Source organism: Gnatocerus cornutus, unplaced genomic scaffold (assembly GCF_029298725.1).
Source record: "Gnatocerus cornutus isolate USDA-ARS CGAHR unplaced genomic scaffold, icGnaCorn1.1 ctg00000276.1, whole genome shotgun sequence".
NCBI classification, from domain to species: Eukaryota; Metazoa; Arthropoda; class Insecta; order Coleoptera; family Tenebrionidae; genus Gnatocerus; species Gnatocerus cornutus.
In genome coordinates this window covers 24805-39496 of record NW_028275595.1, presented here as the reverse complement: position 1 = coordinate 39496, position 14692 = coordinate 24805, and the positions used below count along the sequence as shown (strand labels likewise).

Below are 14692 nucleotides of genomic sequence, written 5' to 3'. Positions count from 1 at the left end.
GTCAGGGCTTCATGGCCGGTTAATTTAATAACCTGACCGCACATGCCTCTGACGGCCGAGTATAAGCACGACGCTTCAGCGCCATCCATTTTCAGGGCTAGTAACTTCGGCAGGTGAGTTGTTACACACTCCTTGGCGGATTCCGACTTCCATGGCCACCGTCCTGATGTCTTAAGTTACCAACGCCTTTCATGGTATCCCATAAGCGTCGATTTAGGCGCTTTAACTCGGCGTTTGGTTCATCCCACAGCGCCAGTTCTGCTTACCAAAAATGGCCCACTTGGCACTCTGATTCGAGTCTCGCGGCTTCAATAGTTCGAGCAAGCCGGAGATCTCACCCATTTAAAGTTTGAGAATAGGTTGAGGCCGTTTCGACCCCAATGCCTCTAATCATTCGCTTTACCGGATGAAACTCGTATGCTATGAGCGCCAGCTATCCTGAGGGAAACTTCGGAGGGAACCAGCTACTAGATGGTTCGATTAGTCTTTCGCCCCTATACCCAGTTCCGACGATCGATTTGCACGTCAGAATCGCTACGGACCTCCATCAGGGTTTCCCCTGACTTCGTCCTGACCAGGCATAGTTCACCATCTTTCGGGTCCCAGCGTGTACGCTCTTGGTGCGCCTCTTCTCGCAATGAGAACGAGACGCCCCGGGAGTGCGGGGCGGCAGCCGTAACGACCGCCCATCCTCCCTTGGTCCGCGCAAGGCGGACCTTCACTTTCATTGCGCCTTTAGGTTTAGTTAAATCCCAATGACTCGCGCACATGCTAGACTCCTTGGTCCGTGTTTCAAGACGGGTCCTGAAAGTACCCAAAGCTATAGCGTCGCAGATCGGCGTTTCAACGAGGTCTGTCCGAGAACACCTCAGCGAACAGCCACCCGGGGACGGGACCGGCACCAGGTCCGATCACCATCACGACGGGCGCGCTTGCCGAAGGTCGGACGCTAACTGTGTAGCGGCCCCGCGCCATCTGTATACCGTCGAGCGAGCCGATCGGGAAACACCACGGGTTCATTCGGCGAACGGCGAACCGTCCGAACGAGCTCCACCGCGGGCCTTAGACCGGCACTCAACGGATCGCGACGTCCTACAGGGGGAGAAGTGCACGCGTTCGACGGCAGATCGACAAAACGAAAGGTGCAAACGACGCGTACGCCATCTGTCACACGATCGTCCAGCGCCGCCATCGAGTCACGCTGAATCTCCCCTTTCGACCTTTCGGGTTTCTCAGGTTTACCCCTGAACGGTTTCACGTACTATTGAACTCTCTCTTCAAAGTTCTTTTCAACTTTCCCTCACGGTACTTGTTCGCTATCGGTCTCGTGGTCATATTTAGCCTTAGATGGAGTTTACCACCCACTTAGGGCTGCACTCTCAAGCAACCCGACTCTGAGGAGAGATCCTCCCGTTATCGGCAGCGGTCGCTACGGGCCTGGCACCCTCTATGGGCTGTGGCCCCGTTCAAGATGGACTTGGACGCGCCGCACGATCTCGGGATGACGGATCCTCCCTAACACCACATTTCCCGGCGTCCGGTTTCGGCCGCGGGATTCGGTGCTGGGCTTCTCCCTGTTCGCTCGCCGCTACTGAGGGAATCCTAGTTAGTTTCTTTTCCTCCGCTTAGTAATATGCTTAAATTCAGCGGGTAGTCTCACCTGCTCTGAGGTCGCATATGAAAAATAAAAATTTTTCATTCGGTCATTTCGACGATCACGACACGTCTCCCATTCCTTGCTATACGTGTTCGTCATTTTTCTTTTTAAAAAATGGCTAAGTTTACAGAAACGCTTACGATCTGACGTCTGTCGCGATTTGCATTACACGTCTCGGACACGACGACCGTCTATAACGTTCTCAACCTTAAAACGCCATTTTTTTTTTTAAATGACGACATGTTGAAGAAATAGGACGTGCTACGCCGAAAGACCAGCCAACAACTACAACAAGTAGTAGTTGGTCGCTTTCGCGTCTTAAGATGTCGCGCAAATTTACTCGCTGCACGAGAAACGCACACAAACACACGATTCTACGACACACCACGCAAGAACATGTGCCGACGTAAACACTTTCGTATTTATGATTCGCAAGGTGGACGTCCGACGGACTTTGTAAAAAAAAAATACAAAGCATACCCGTCCCGTCCTTTTTGACGAAAAAACACGCTCGAGTAAACGTCTCGGCACACGTTCGAGGCGTGCGTCGTTATATCGTGACGTAAGTGACGATCACGTACATTAATGAGTACCTATTCGACGCGTCGCAACACATCCAACACGCTCCGACGTTTTCGTCCGAAAACGAAAACCGAGCAGTCTTTGAAATTGACACGACCCTCAGCCAGGAGTGGTCCGGGAACATTATATCCGAGGACCGCAATGTGCGTTCGAAATGTCGATGTTCATGTGTCCTGCAGTTCACAAGTTGACGCGCAATTAGCTGCGTTCTTCATCGACCCACGAGCCAAGTGATCCACCGTTCAGGGTAATCTTTTTAAAATTTAAACGCTCGTTCCACAAGAACCCCGATCATGCCGATCGTCCAGCTGTCTATACACGTCTTGCAAAAATTTTTGCGTACGTGCGTACATCCGAAACGAAAATGATCTTCGTGGTTCCGAAACGTGCCACGTCTAAAATTTCGGTGTTGTGGTATGGATATTTATGATTCTCGCTCTTAATTGTCTTTCGTCCGTACTTTCTCGTCTGAAAGGGAACGCGATCGTCGGTCTCAGTTTTACGCGTACGAAAAAATTAAAAAAAATATTAACCCAAACACAAATTTGTATCCGCGCACCGAAAAAGAAGCACTTTTCTTTTTCACGCGGTCTCCGCTTTTACACGCAAAGTACGAGCATGTATGTGTGAAGATGGGACATGTTCGATACGATTTTAATTAGGAATTTGCCAATTTCCTTTTTCTCAGCAATAATTTTAATAAATAATGCTGCTTTCTCTCATAAACTACATTTTCGGTAGTTTTCCTTTATTGTGTCTTTCATTTAGTGTGCGTGTGTCAAGCACTTTAAAAAGTGTGACGAAGAGACGGTTTTTGATCGATCGGAATCAACACATCATTACATCATCGTACTCGTTATGAAAAAGCGAATTAGTATCCGCCGTAAGCGAAAAGAGATTTTCGCGGGCGGTCTTTGTGTTCGTGTTTCAATTTTCTTTCTATATTTTTTCGTCGCCAAACCGAAGACAGATCGTGAATTTTGACGAAAAAATCTATAGACGTGCCAGACTGAGCGTCTAACATAAAATCCTCAAGTTTACCGTTCTATATCGTGACTTAATGACGATTGACGGTGTATATAATTTTGAAATGGTGCAGTCGTACGCTCCGTAAAGAGAATTTTACCGTTTCTAACGAAATCACTTTACCACATCTACCAAAAACATTAAAAAAGCAAGGTGTGATGTGTGTGTGATCGCTCGTTTAACGGCGCTTTCAAAAAACTCTTTGAAGCGTCTAACGACGAACATCATTCACGCGAATCGTAAAATCGGGAGCGTTTCTCGCCGGTCCCGTAGCCGGGCGTAAATCATTTAAAACCCACGGAGTCGTAACCTAATTCGACACCTGCGATTTTCTTCTTTCTCGACTACTCTGCTACATCCTCTCCGTGTGTCCGAAAAAAGAGGACTTCTAACGTCTTTCGACTTTCGCGGTGGAGTTCACAACTTTCCGCGATCCGGTCGAAAAACCGAAAGCGTCCCTCCTTTTTTCCATCATTGGAAAAGATCGAGAGATAGTACAAAAAAAATCAAAAAATCTAGGTACCCGAAGAAACAGCCGTATGCCCGAGCGAATTCGGTTTTTCTCGTTCAAAAAAGGTGAAAAACTCGATCGCAAGGACCGGCGCTGCGGGCCAGCGTAACGCTATTGTTTTTCCGAATATGTACGATTCGTAGTTCAAAACGTCGTACACACGGTGTTTCAAAAAGAAACAAGCAACGGCACGACAAAAGATCGTGCCGTCGACTCCATGTCATCGACGACGGTGTTGTAAAAACATAAAGTGTACATCGACACGATCAAATAAAAATGCATAATAATAAATTATACATATGTCAAAATTCGTGTGTACGAGGACACGTTAATGATCCTTCCGCAGGTTCACCTACGGAAACCTTGTTACGACTTTTACTTCCTCTAAATGATCAAGTTTGGTCATCTTCCCAGCGACATCGACGACGTCGAAACGCCATCGCGTACCGGTCCGAAGACCTCACTAAATCATTCAATCGGTAGTAGCGACGGGCGGTGTGTACAAAGGGCAGGGACGTAATCAACGCGAGCTTATGACTCACGCTTACTGGGAATTCCTCGTTCATGGGGAACAATTGCAAGCCCCAATCCCTAGCACGAAGGAGGTTCAGCGGGTTACCCGGACCGCTCGGTCAGGGAGGACACGCTGATTCCTTCAGTGTAGCGCGCGTGCGGCCCAGAACATCTAAGGGCATCACAGACCTGTTATTGCTCAATCTCGTGCGGCTAGAAGCCGCCTGTCCCTCTAAGAAGAATTGTTTGTACGCCGACAGTAAAAACCGCGCACGACCACCGGGCGAACCCAGGATCGACGGGCCTTTGGGATGTCGAAATACGCCTATTTAGCAGGCTAGAGTCTCGTTCGTTATCGGAATTAACCAGACAAATCGCTCCACCAACTAAGAACGGCCATGCACCACCACCCACCGAATCAAGAAAGAGCTCTCAATCTGTCAATCCTTCCGGTGTCCGGGCCTGGTGAGGTTTCCCGTGTTGAGTCAAATTAAGCCGCAGGCTCCACTCCTGGTGTGGTGGTGCCCTTCCGTCAATTCCTTTAAGTTTCAGCTTTGCAACCATACTTCCCCCGGAACCCAAAAGCTTTGGTTTCCCGGAAGCTGCCCGCCGAGTCATCGGAAGAACGTCGGCGGATCGCTAGCTGGCATCGTTTATGGTTAGAACTAGGGCGGTATCTGATCGCCTTCGAACCTCTAACTTTCGTTCTTGATCAATGAAAGCGTTTTTGGCAAATGCTTTCGCTTCTGTCCGTCTTGCGACGATCCAAGAATTTCACCTCTAACGTCGCAATACGAATGCCCCCATCCGTTCCTATTAATCATTACCTCGGGGTTCCGAAAACCAACAAAATAGAACCGAGGTCCTATTCCATTATTCCATGCACACAGTATTCAGGCGAAGTTTTAGCCTGCTTTAAGCACTCTAATTTGTTCAAAGTAAACGTGCCGGCCCACCTCGACACTCAATGAAGAGCACCGCGGCGGGATTGAGTTGGGCCGCCCTCTCGAGCTAAGCCCACCGGCAGGACGTCCCGCGGCACGCCAGTTGACACCGCGAACGATGAACCGGCGGCGCGGGACACAGATTCGACTACGAGCTTTTTAACCGCAACAACTTTAATATACGCTATTGGAGCTGGAATTACCGCGGCTGCTGGCACCAGACTTGCCCTCCAATTGATCCTCGTTAAAGGGTTTAGAGTGTACTCATTCCGATTACGGGGCCTCGGATGAGTCCCGTATCGTTATTTTTCGTCACTACCTCCCCGTGCCGGGAGTGGGTAATTTGCGCGCCTGCTGCCTTCCTTGGATGTGGTAGCCGTTTCTCAGGCTCCCTCTCCGGAATCGAACCCTGATTCCCCGTTACCCGTTACAACCATGGTAGGCGCAGAACCTACCATCGACAGTTGATAAGGCAGACATTTGAAAGATGCGTCGCCGGTGCGAGACCGTGCGATCAGCGTAAAGTTATTCAGAGTCACCAAGTTGTACGATGACGGAGACCGCCACCGATTGGTTTTGATCTAATAAAAGCGCTCCTTCCGTTTCCGGTTGGAGCTCTGTTTGCATGTATTAGCTCTAGAATTACCACAGTTATCCAAGTAAATGTGGGTACGATCTAAGGAACCATAACTGATTTAATGAGCCTTTCGCGGTTTCACCTTAATTTGGCTTGTACTGAGACATGCATGGCTTAATCTTTGAGACAAGCATATGACTACTGGCAGGATCAACCAGGGAACTGCGTTCTTGTTTTAAAATAAGAGAGTTTTAGTCTTTCTTTCCTTCTAGTCATATAAGCTACAATAATCGTAGAATTTCGGAAAGACACCTGCTGCTCTTATAAAAAACTGAACACTTTCCTATTATTGTTTTGAAGAAAGTGTGCGTGTCTGCGAAACGAAAACCTCGTAAGAAGAGACGTAACGCCACGCGATCTTTCTGGATGGAAAATTTTTCGACATTTTTTTCACATCATCCTTGATTGAATCTCCTGCAACAATTTTATTCTTATTCATCCGTTCTAAGTTGTCGTCGTCGTCGAAATAAATAATTTGTACACACTTCGGGGTACACGTTTGTCAAAATTCATGAAATGCAACGTAACATTTTTACTTTAATAAATTTTTACAGTGCATTCAGATCGACTAAACGAACAACGACGGATGAATTGATTTATGGATTTTTATTTGTTGCGACTCATCGGAGGAGAGAGTGAAGAAAAAATAATCCAATATCATGGTTACGGAATAATTTTCTATGACTTTTTCATCCTTGTTTGAATCTTGCAACAATTAATTTTATTCATCCGTTCTAAGTTGTCGTCGTCGTCGAAATAAATAATTTGTACACATTTCGGTACACGTTTGTCAAAATTCATGAAATGCAAACGTAACATTTTACTTTAATAAATTTTTACAGTGCATTCAGATCGACTAAACGAACAACGACGGATGGATTACTTATTTTTGTTGCGACTCATCGGACGAAAAGTAGAAACATAATCCTCCATTGTAATATAGTTTTTACGGAAAATTTTTCTTTTATTTTATATCCTTGATTGAATGCTGCATTTTATCCGTCTTTTTTTCGTCAAAAACAGAGATCAATGCGATTCATCGGACGAAGAAATAATTTCCCAGTTCAAAATTTAGAGATTTTTGGGCACATCGACTTGAAATTTTATCGTAAAGAAAAAATATCGTCGTCGACAAGCAAAAGTTCAAACATTCTCCATACTCTTCGCTAGATTGAAAGCGACGGTTTATTGTGAGATTTCTCTTTAGAAATATTCACACGTTACGAGTTTATGAAATTTTATTTATTTCAAAATTCTCGCTCGGACTTTAGTGAGTTGACGCATTTGTTAATTTTTGGTCGTTCTGACACGAACACATAAAATCTTTGATTGCATTTGGACCGCTAACATAGAAACGCTCGCCGCATCCGCAATCTCGCTGTGCATGGTCAATGGCAAGATTTGTCATCCCTCAAACGATGGTGGGTCCACAGGGTACACATTCCGGCCATCGTCCCAACTACGGGTAAGTCGCGGTGTACGAGAGGTAACAAGATAATCGGACGCACATAAAATCACATTTCGATCGTACGCTTTTGTCCGCTGCTACATACCACCACTACTATCCCTATATATGCCAGCGCGGCAGCGTTCAGCTCTGAATCACTCGATGCGCGAAACGGTCGAAATCCCATAGCGCGCCGGCCGCTCGCTATGGGCGAGGGGTCGGGTAAATCGGTCTGATCGCTCGGTGCAAAAGTCCGTTTGGGTACTTAGAGACGGAATTTTAAAATTCTGATTTCGCAGATCAATTTCAAGGGTCATTAGGACTCGAATGCCGTTAACGGTGTTTTGAAAAAAATATTTTTTACGTTTTTACGGCATTTCGACCGAACACCTCAGTTCCGACTTCGGACTTAGAATAATTTTCATCAAAATTTCGAACGCCTCAGTTTCCAGAGGGTTTTAGATCCCGTTTAGTTAGGGGTTTGAAATTATCACAGCCACCCTTGTTTGGTGTTAGTTCGACCGTAACTTTTGTTCGTTTGCATTTAATTTCGATTTTTCTGGGACTTTTGGTCAATGTAAATTTATCAACCGCTACACTTCCGACTTCGGACTTAGACGAATGAGCGCCGAACGCTACAGTTTCGACTTCGGACTTAGAAAAATTTCGCTCGACCGCCACAGTTTCGAATTGGACTTAGAAAAATTTCGGTCGAACGCCTCAGTTTCGAATCGGACTTAGAAAAATTTTGGTCGACCGCTACAGTTTCGACTTCGGACTTAGAAAAATTTCGTTCGAACGCTACAGTTTCGACTTCGGACTTGGAAAAATTTCGCTCGACCGCCACAGTTCCAACATGAGACTTAGAAAAATTTTTATCAAAAATTCGAACACCTCAGTTTCGACTACGGACTTAGAAAAATTTCGCTCGACCGCCACAGTTCCTATTTCGGACTTAGAAAAATTTTCATCAAAATTTCGAACGCCTCAGTTTCCAGAGGGTTTTAGATCCCGTTTAATTAGAAGCTTGAAATTATAAAATCTACCTTCTATCGATGTTAGTTCGACCCAAACATTTGTTCGTTTGCATTTAATTTCGATTTTTCTCGTACTTTTGGTCAATGTAAATTTGTCAACCGCTACACTTCCGACTTCGGACTTAGACGAATGAGCGCCGAACGCTACAGTTTCGACTTCGGACTTAGAAAAATTTCGTTCGAACGCTACAGTTTCGACTTCGGACTTGGAAAAATTTCGCTCGACCGCCACAGTTCCAACATGAGACTTAGAAAAATTTTTATCAAAAATTCGAACACCTCAGTTTCGACTACGGACTTAGAAAAATTTCGCTCGACCGCCACAGTTCCTATTTCGGACTTAGAAAAATTTTCATCAAAATTTCGAACGCCTCAGTTTCCAGAGGGTTTTAGATCCCGTTTAATTAGGAGCTTGAAATTATAAAATCTACCTTCTATCGATGCTAGTTCGACCCAAACATTTGTTCGTTTGGATTTAATTTCGATTTTTCTCGGACTTTTGGTCAATGTAAATTTGTCAACCGCTACACTTCCGAGTTCGGACTTAGACGAATGAGCGCCGAACGCTACAGTTTCGACTTCGGACTTAGAAAAATTTTGTTCGAACGCTACAGTTTCGAATTGGACTTGGAAAAATTTCGGTCGAACGCCTCAGTTTCGAATCGGACTTAGAAAAATTTTGGTCGACCGCTACAGTTTCGACTTCGGACTTGGAAAAATTTCGATCGAACGCCACAGTTCCGACTTTTTTTCGAAACTGTAGCGTTCAGTCAAATTGCCGTAAAAACGTAAAAAACTTTTTTTACAAAACATGGTCGACAGCATTCGAGTCCTAATAATCCTTGAAATTGATCTGCGAAATCAGAATTTTAAAATTCCGTCTCTAAGTACCCAAACGGACTTTTGCACCGAGCGATCAGACCGTTTTACTCTACCCCTCGCCCATAGCGAGCGGCCGGCGCACTATGGGATTTCGATCGTTTCACGCATCGAGCGATTCAGAGCTGATCGCTGCCGCGGTGGCATATATAGGGAGTAGTGATGGTAAGTGGCAGCGATGACGGACAAGTACGCACGATGAATGGATTGACATGAAATCAAATGTGCGCGTCCGTACGATCTGTTACCTCTCGTACATCGCGACCCCGTTTAATGATATTATGCTAAATTAAAAATAAAAATACATCGATGAAATAAAAAGTGGTAAGTCTCTAGAAAGACAATATACCGCTGTGAATAAAAATTTCTCGATGAATAGCGAAATGTGAATTAGTCCGCCTGTAACGTGCATTTTGCGAACGAATTAGCTAATTCACCGCTAGTTAAAAAACGTGACCACCCAGTGCTCTTATCCAAAGTCGTCTGCAAATGAGATGAAATTAATAATCTTGACTCTAATGCAGACGACAAATTGAATTGAATAATTTACTTGAATAATGTGACGGATCTATAAAATAAAACACAAAGCCCGAAACACCAAGCAGTAAAAATCTCGATTATTGTTCCGCCCGTTGAAAAACAAAAGATCCGTCACATGGTAAGCAGAACTGGTGAAAATTGTGAAAGACTTGTTTCTCCTCCGATAACAAGCTTGAATTAAATATGATCGAGTGAATGATATTGGAAACCAAAGAACGAAACTGAGGAGAAGCAAATGTTCAGTAATATATTATGAATAATTATAATATTAATATAAATAATAATATTATATTAAAAATGGGAATTGTATGTGGTTGATGGAAAAAGTTTTTTTTTCTGTTGACCGCTACAGTTCCCAATTTGGACTTAAAAAAAAAAAAAAAAAAAAAAAAAAAAAAATTGTGTATACGGAAGGTAAAAAGCAAAAAATAAAATATTTTATTATTTTTTTTACTTTTTTTACGGGTCCCTACCGCTACAGTTCCCACTGAATGTGTCCTTTTCGCGCTAAGTCCATGCAGTCGCTACAGTTCCGAAACTGGACTTGTAAAAATTTCGACATTTTTGAACGCATCAGTTCCGAACGAGGTTTCAAAACTGTAGCGTTCGGTGTAAACGCATCAGTTCCGAATGAGTTTTCGCAACTGTGGCGTTTCATTTTTGTGCTTTCATGGTTGCATAAACAATCGCCAGTGTGAACGCTTCAGTTCCGAATGAGTTTTCGAAACTGTAGCGTTTCATATTTGTGCTTTCATGGTTGCATAAGCAATCGCCAGTGTGAACGCTTCAGTTCCGAATAGATTTTCGAAACTGTAGCGTTCAATGTGAACGCTTCAGTTCCGACTTTGGACTTAGAATAATTTTCATCAAAATTCGAACGCCACAGTTTCGAAAGGGTTTTAGATCCCGTTCAGTTAGGGACTTAAAATTATGACATCCACTTTCGATTAATGTTAGTTCGGTCCGAACTTTTGTTCATTTTCATTTAATTTCAATTTTTCTCGGACTTTTGGTCTTTGTTAATTTTGTCCTTTCGAAACTGTAACGTTCAATGTGAACGCTTCAGTTCCGAATAAATTCTCGAAACTGTAACGTTCAAAGTGAACGCCTCAGTTCCGAATAGATTCTCGAAACTGTAGCGTTCAATGTGAACGCTTCAGTTCCGAATAGATTCTCGAAACTGTAGCGTTCAATGTGAACGCTTCAGTTCCGAATAGATTCTCGAAACTGTAGCGTTCAATGTGAACGCTTCAGTTCCGACTTTGGACTTGGAATAATTTTCATCAAAATTCGAACGCCACAGTTTCGAAAGGGTTTTAGATCCCGTTTAGTTAGGGACTTAAAATTATGACATCCACTTTCGATTAATGTTAGTTCGGTCCGAACTTTTGTTCGTTTTCATTTAATTTCGATTTTTCTCGGACATTTAGACTATGCGAATTTTAGATTTTTCAAGCTGTAGCGTTTGGCGAGAACGCCGCAGTTACGGACAGGTTTTGTGTCAGACTTTCAATAATCTGAAAAAACTCCGAAAAAAGAAAATAATTAGTGTTTTCATGGTTGCATAACAATTTAAAATTCATGCACAAAAATAATCCATCTATATTTCCGTTATTCAAGAATGCAAAGGAAAGACGAAAGTTCGGCAACAATTAGTTTAAGCGGTTGCATAACCATTCAAACGTTATGCTTAAACACAATCCATTTACGATATATAATAAAAATAAAGCTTTATTATCAACTTTGAAGTCCATTCTATTGCTGATCTTTAGACCTATAGATTAGGTCAAGATGTCAAATGTCAAAAAACAACTACAGGTTCCTGTATTTGTAGCAATGCTGGCGCCATCTGTAGAACAGTTACCTAAACTTGAAAGTCAAAAAAATTACAGCTTTCTGTAACTATTAATGTTGGTATCGCCACCTGTTAGTCGAAAACATAATTTAGTGGCGCCATCTATATGACAGGTCTGGAACTTCACAAATGTCAAAAATTACTGGTTTTTACTTTATTTACATATTTTTTTTGAAATTTGGCGCCCATTTTGACCCAAAAGTGGCGCCATCTATGTGTCAGGTCTGGAACTTCATAAATGTCAAAAATTACAAGATTCTGGGTTCATTTACGTATTTTTCTTGAATTTTAAGCATAATTTGACCTGACCTGACCCTAAAATGGCGTCATCTATGTGTCAGGTCTGGAACTTCAGAAATGTCAAAAATTACTGTTTTTTCCTTTATTTTACATATTGTTTTTGAATTTCGGCGCCTATTTTGACTCAAAAATGGCGCCATCTAAATGACAGGTCTGGAACTTCAGAAATGTCAAAAATTACAAGATTCTGGGAAGATTCTGGGTTAATTTACGTATTTTTCTTGAATTTTAAGCATAATTTGACCTGACCTGACCCTAAAATGGCGTCATCTATGTGTCAGGTCTGGAACTTCAGAAATGTCAAAAATTACTGTTTTTTCCTTTATTTTACATATTGTTTTTGAATTTCGGCGCCTATTTTGACTCAAAAATGGCGCCATCTAAATGACAGGTCTGGAACTTCAGAAATGTCAAAAATTACAAGATTCTGGGAAGATTCTGGGTTAATTTACGTATTTTTCTTGAATTTTAAGCATAATTTGACCTGACCTGACCCTAAAATGGCGCCATCTATGTGTCAGGTCTGGAACTTCAGAAATGTCAAAAATTACTGTTTTTTCCTTTATTTTACATATTGTTTTTGAATTTTGGCGCCTATTTTGACTCAAAAATGGCGCCATCTATATGACAGGTCTGGAACTTCAGAAATGTCAAAAATTACAAGATTCTGGGTTAATTTACGTATTTTTCTTGAATTTTAAGCATAATTTGACCTAACTGACCCTAAAATGGCGCCATCTATGTGTCAGGTCTGGAACTTCATAAATGTCAAAAATTACTGTTTTTCCTTTATTTTACATATTGTTTTTGAATTTTGGCGCCTATTTTGACTCAAAAATGGCGCCATCTATGTGACAGGTCTGGAACTTCACAAATGTCAAAAATTACTGTTTTTTCCTATATTTTACATATTGTTTTTGAATTTTGGCGCCTATTTTAACTCAAAAATGGCGCCATCTATGTGACAGGTCTGGAACTTCAGAAATGTCAAAAATTACAAGATTCTGGGAAGATTCTGGGTTAATTTACGTATTTTTCTTGAATTTTAAGCATAATTTGACCTGACCTGACCCTAAAATGGCGCCATCTATGTGTCAGGTCTGGAACTTCAGAAATGTCAAAAATTACTGTTTTTTCCTTTATTTTACATATTGTTTTTGAATTTTGGCGCCTATTTTGACTCAAAAATGGCGCCATCTATATGACAGGTCTGGAACTTCACAAATGTCAAAAATTACAAGATTCTGGGTTAATTTACGTATTTTTCTTGAATTTTAAGCATAATTTGACCTAACTGACCCTAAAATGGCGCCATCTATGTGTCAGGTCTGGAACTTCATAAATGTCAAAAATTACTGTTTTTCCTATATTTTACATATTGTTTTTGAATTTTGGCGCCTATTTTGACTCAAAAATGGCGCCATCTATGTGACAGGTCTGGAACTTCACAAATGTCAAAAATTACTGTTTTTTCCTATATTTTACATATTGTTTTTGAATTTTGGCGCCTATTTTAACTCAAAAATGGCGCCATCTATATGACAGGTCTGGAACTTCAGAAATGTCAAAAATTACAAGATTCTGGGTTAATTTACGTATTTTTCTTGAATTTTAAGCATAATTTGACCTAACTGACCCTAAAATGGCGCCATCTATGTGTCAGGTCTGGAACTTCATAAATGTCAAAAATTACAAGATTCTGGGTTCATTTACGTATTTTTCTTGAATTTTAAGCATAATTTGACCTGACCTGACCCTAAAATGGCGCCATCTATGTGTCAGGTCTGGAACTTCATAAATGTCAAAAATTACTGTTTTTCCTTTATTTTACATATTGTTTTTTAATTTTGGCGCCTATTTTGACTCAAAAATGGCGCCATCTATATGACAGGTCTGGAACTTCAGAAATGTCAAAAATTACAAGATTCTGGGTTAATTTACGTATTTTTCTTGAATTTTAAGCATAATTTGACCTGACCTGACCCTAAAATGGCGTCATCTATGTGTCAGGTCTGGAACTTCAGAAATGTCAAAAATTACAAGATTCTGTGTTAATTTACGTATTTTTCTTGAATTTTAAGCATAATTTGACCTGACCTGACCCTAAAATGGCGTCATCTATGTGTCAGGTCTGGAACTTCAGAAATGTCAAAAATTACAAGATTCTGTGTTAATTTACGTATTTTTCTTGAATTTTAAGCATAATTTGACCTAACTGACCCTAAAATGGCGCCATCTATGTGTCAGGTCTGGAACTTCATAAATGTCAAAAATTACTGTTTTTCCTTTATTTTACATATTGTTTTTGAATTTTGGCGCCTATTTTGACTCAAAAATGGCGCCATCTATGTGACAGGTCTGGAACTTCACAAATGTCAAAAATTACTGTTTTTTCCTATATTTTACATATTGTTTTTGAATTTTGGCGCCTATTTTAACTCAAAAATGGCGCCATCTATGTGACAGGTCTGGAACTTCAGAAATGTCAAAAATTACAAGATTCTGGGAAGATTCTGGGTTAATTTACGTATTTTTCTTGAATTTTAAGCATAATTTGACCTGACCTGACCCTAAAATGGCGCCATCTATGTGTCAGGTCTGGAACTTCAGAAATGTCAAAAATTACTGTTTTTTCCTTTATTTTACATATTGTTTTTGAATTTTGGCGCCTATTTTGACTCAAAAATGGCGCCATCTATATGACAGGTCTGGAACTTCAGAAATGTCAAAAATTACAAGATTCTGGGTTAATTTACGTATTTTT

General features: G+C 41.6%; 2 non-coding genes and 1 pseudogene across 2 annotated transcripts; all 3 read right to left on the bottom strand.

The window, feature by feature from the left end:
• LOC148165584 (large subunit ribosomal RNA) lies at window positions 1–1674 on the bottom strand (annotated as a pseudogene; the record flags this gene model as incomplete).
• A 658-nt stretch (window positions 1675–2332) lies between these two features.
• Window positions 2333–2489, bottom strand: LOC148165583 (5.8S ribosomal RNA). The gene has a single exon (XR_015771347.1). It is a non-coding gene; the product is annotated as a 5.8S ribosomal RNA (ribosomal RNA).
• Window positions 2490–4105: 1616 nt separating this feature from the next.
• LOC148165582 (small subunit ribosomal RNA) lies at window positions 4106–6031 on the bottom strand. The gene has a single exon (XR_015771348.1). It is a non-coding gene; the product is annotated as a small subunit ribosomal RNA (ribosomal RNA).
• Between the last annotated feature and the right edge of the window lie 8661 nt (window positions 6032–14692).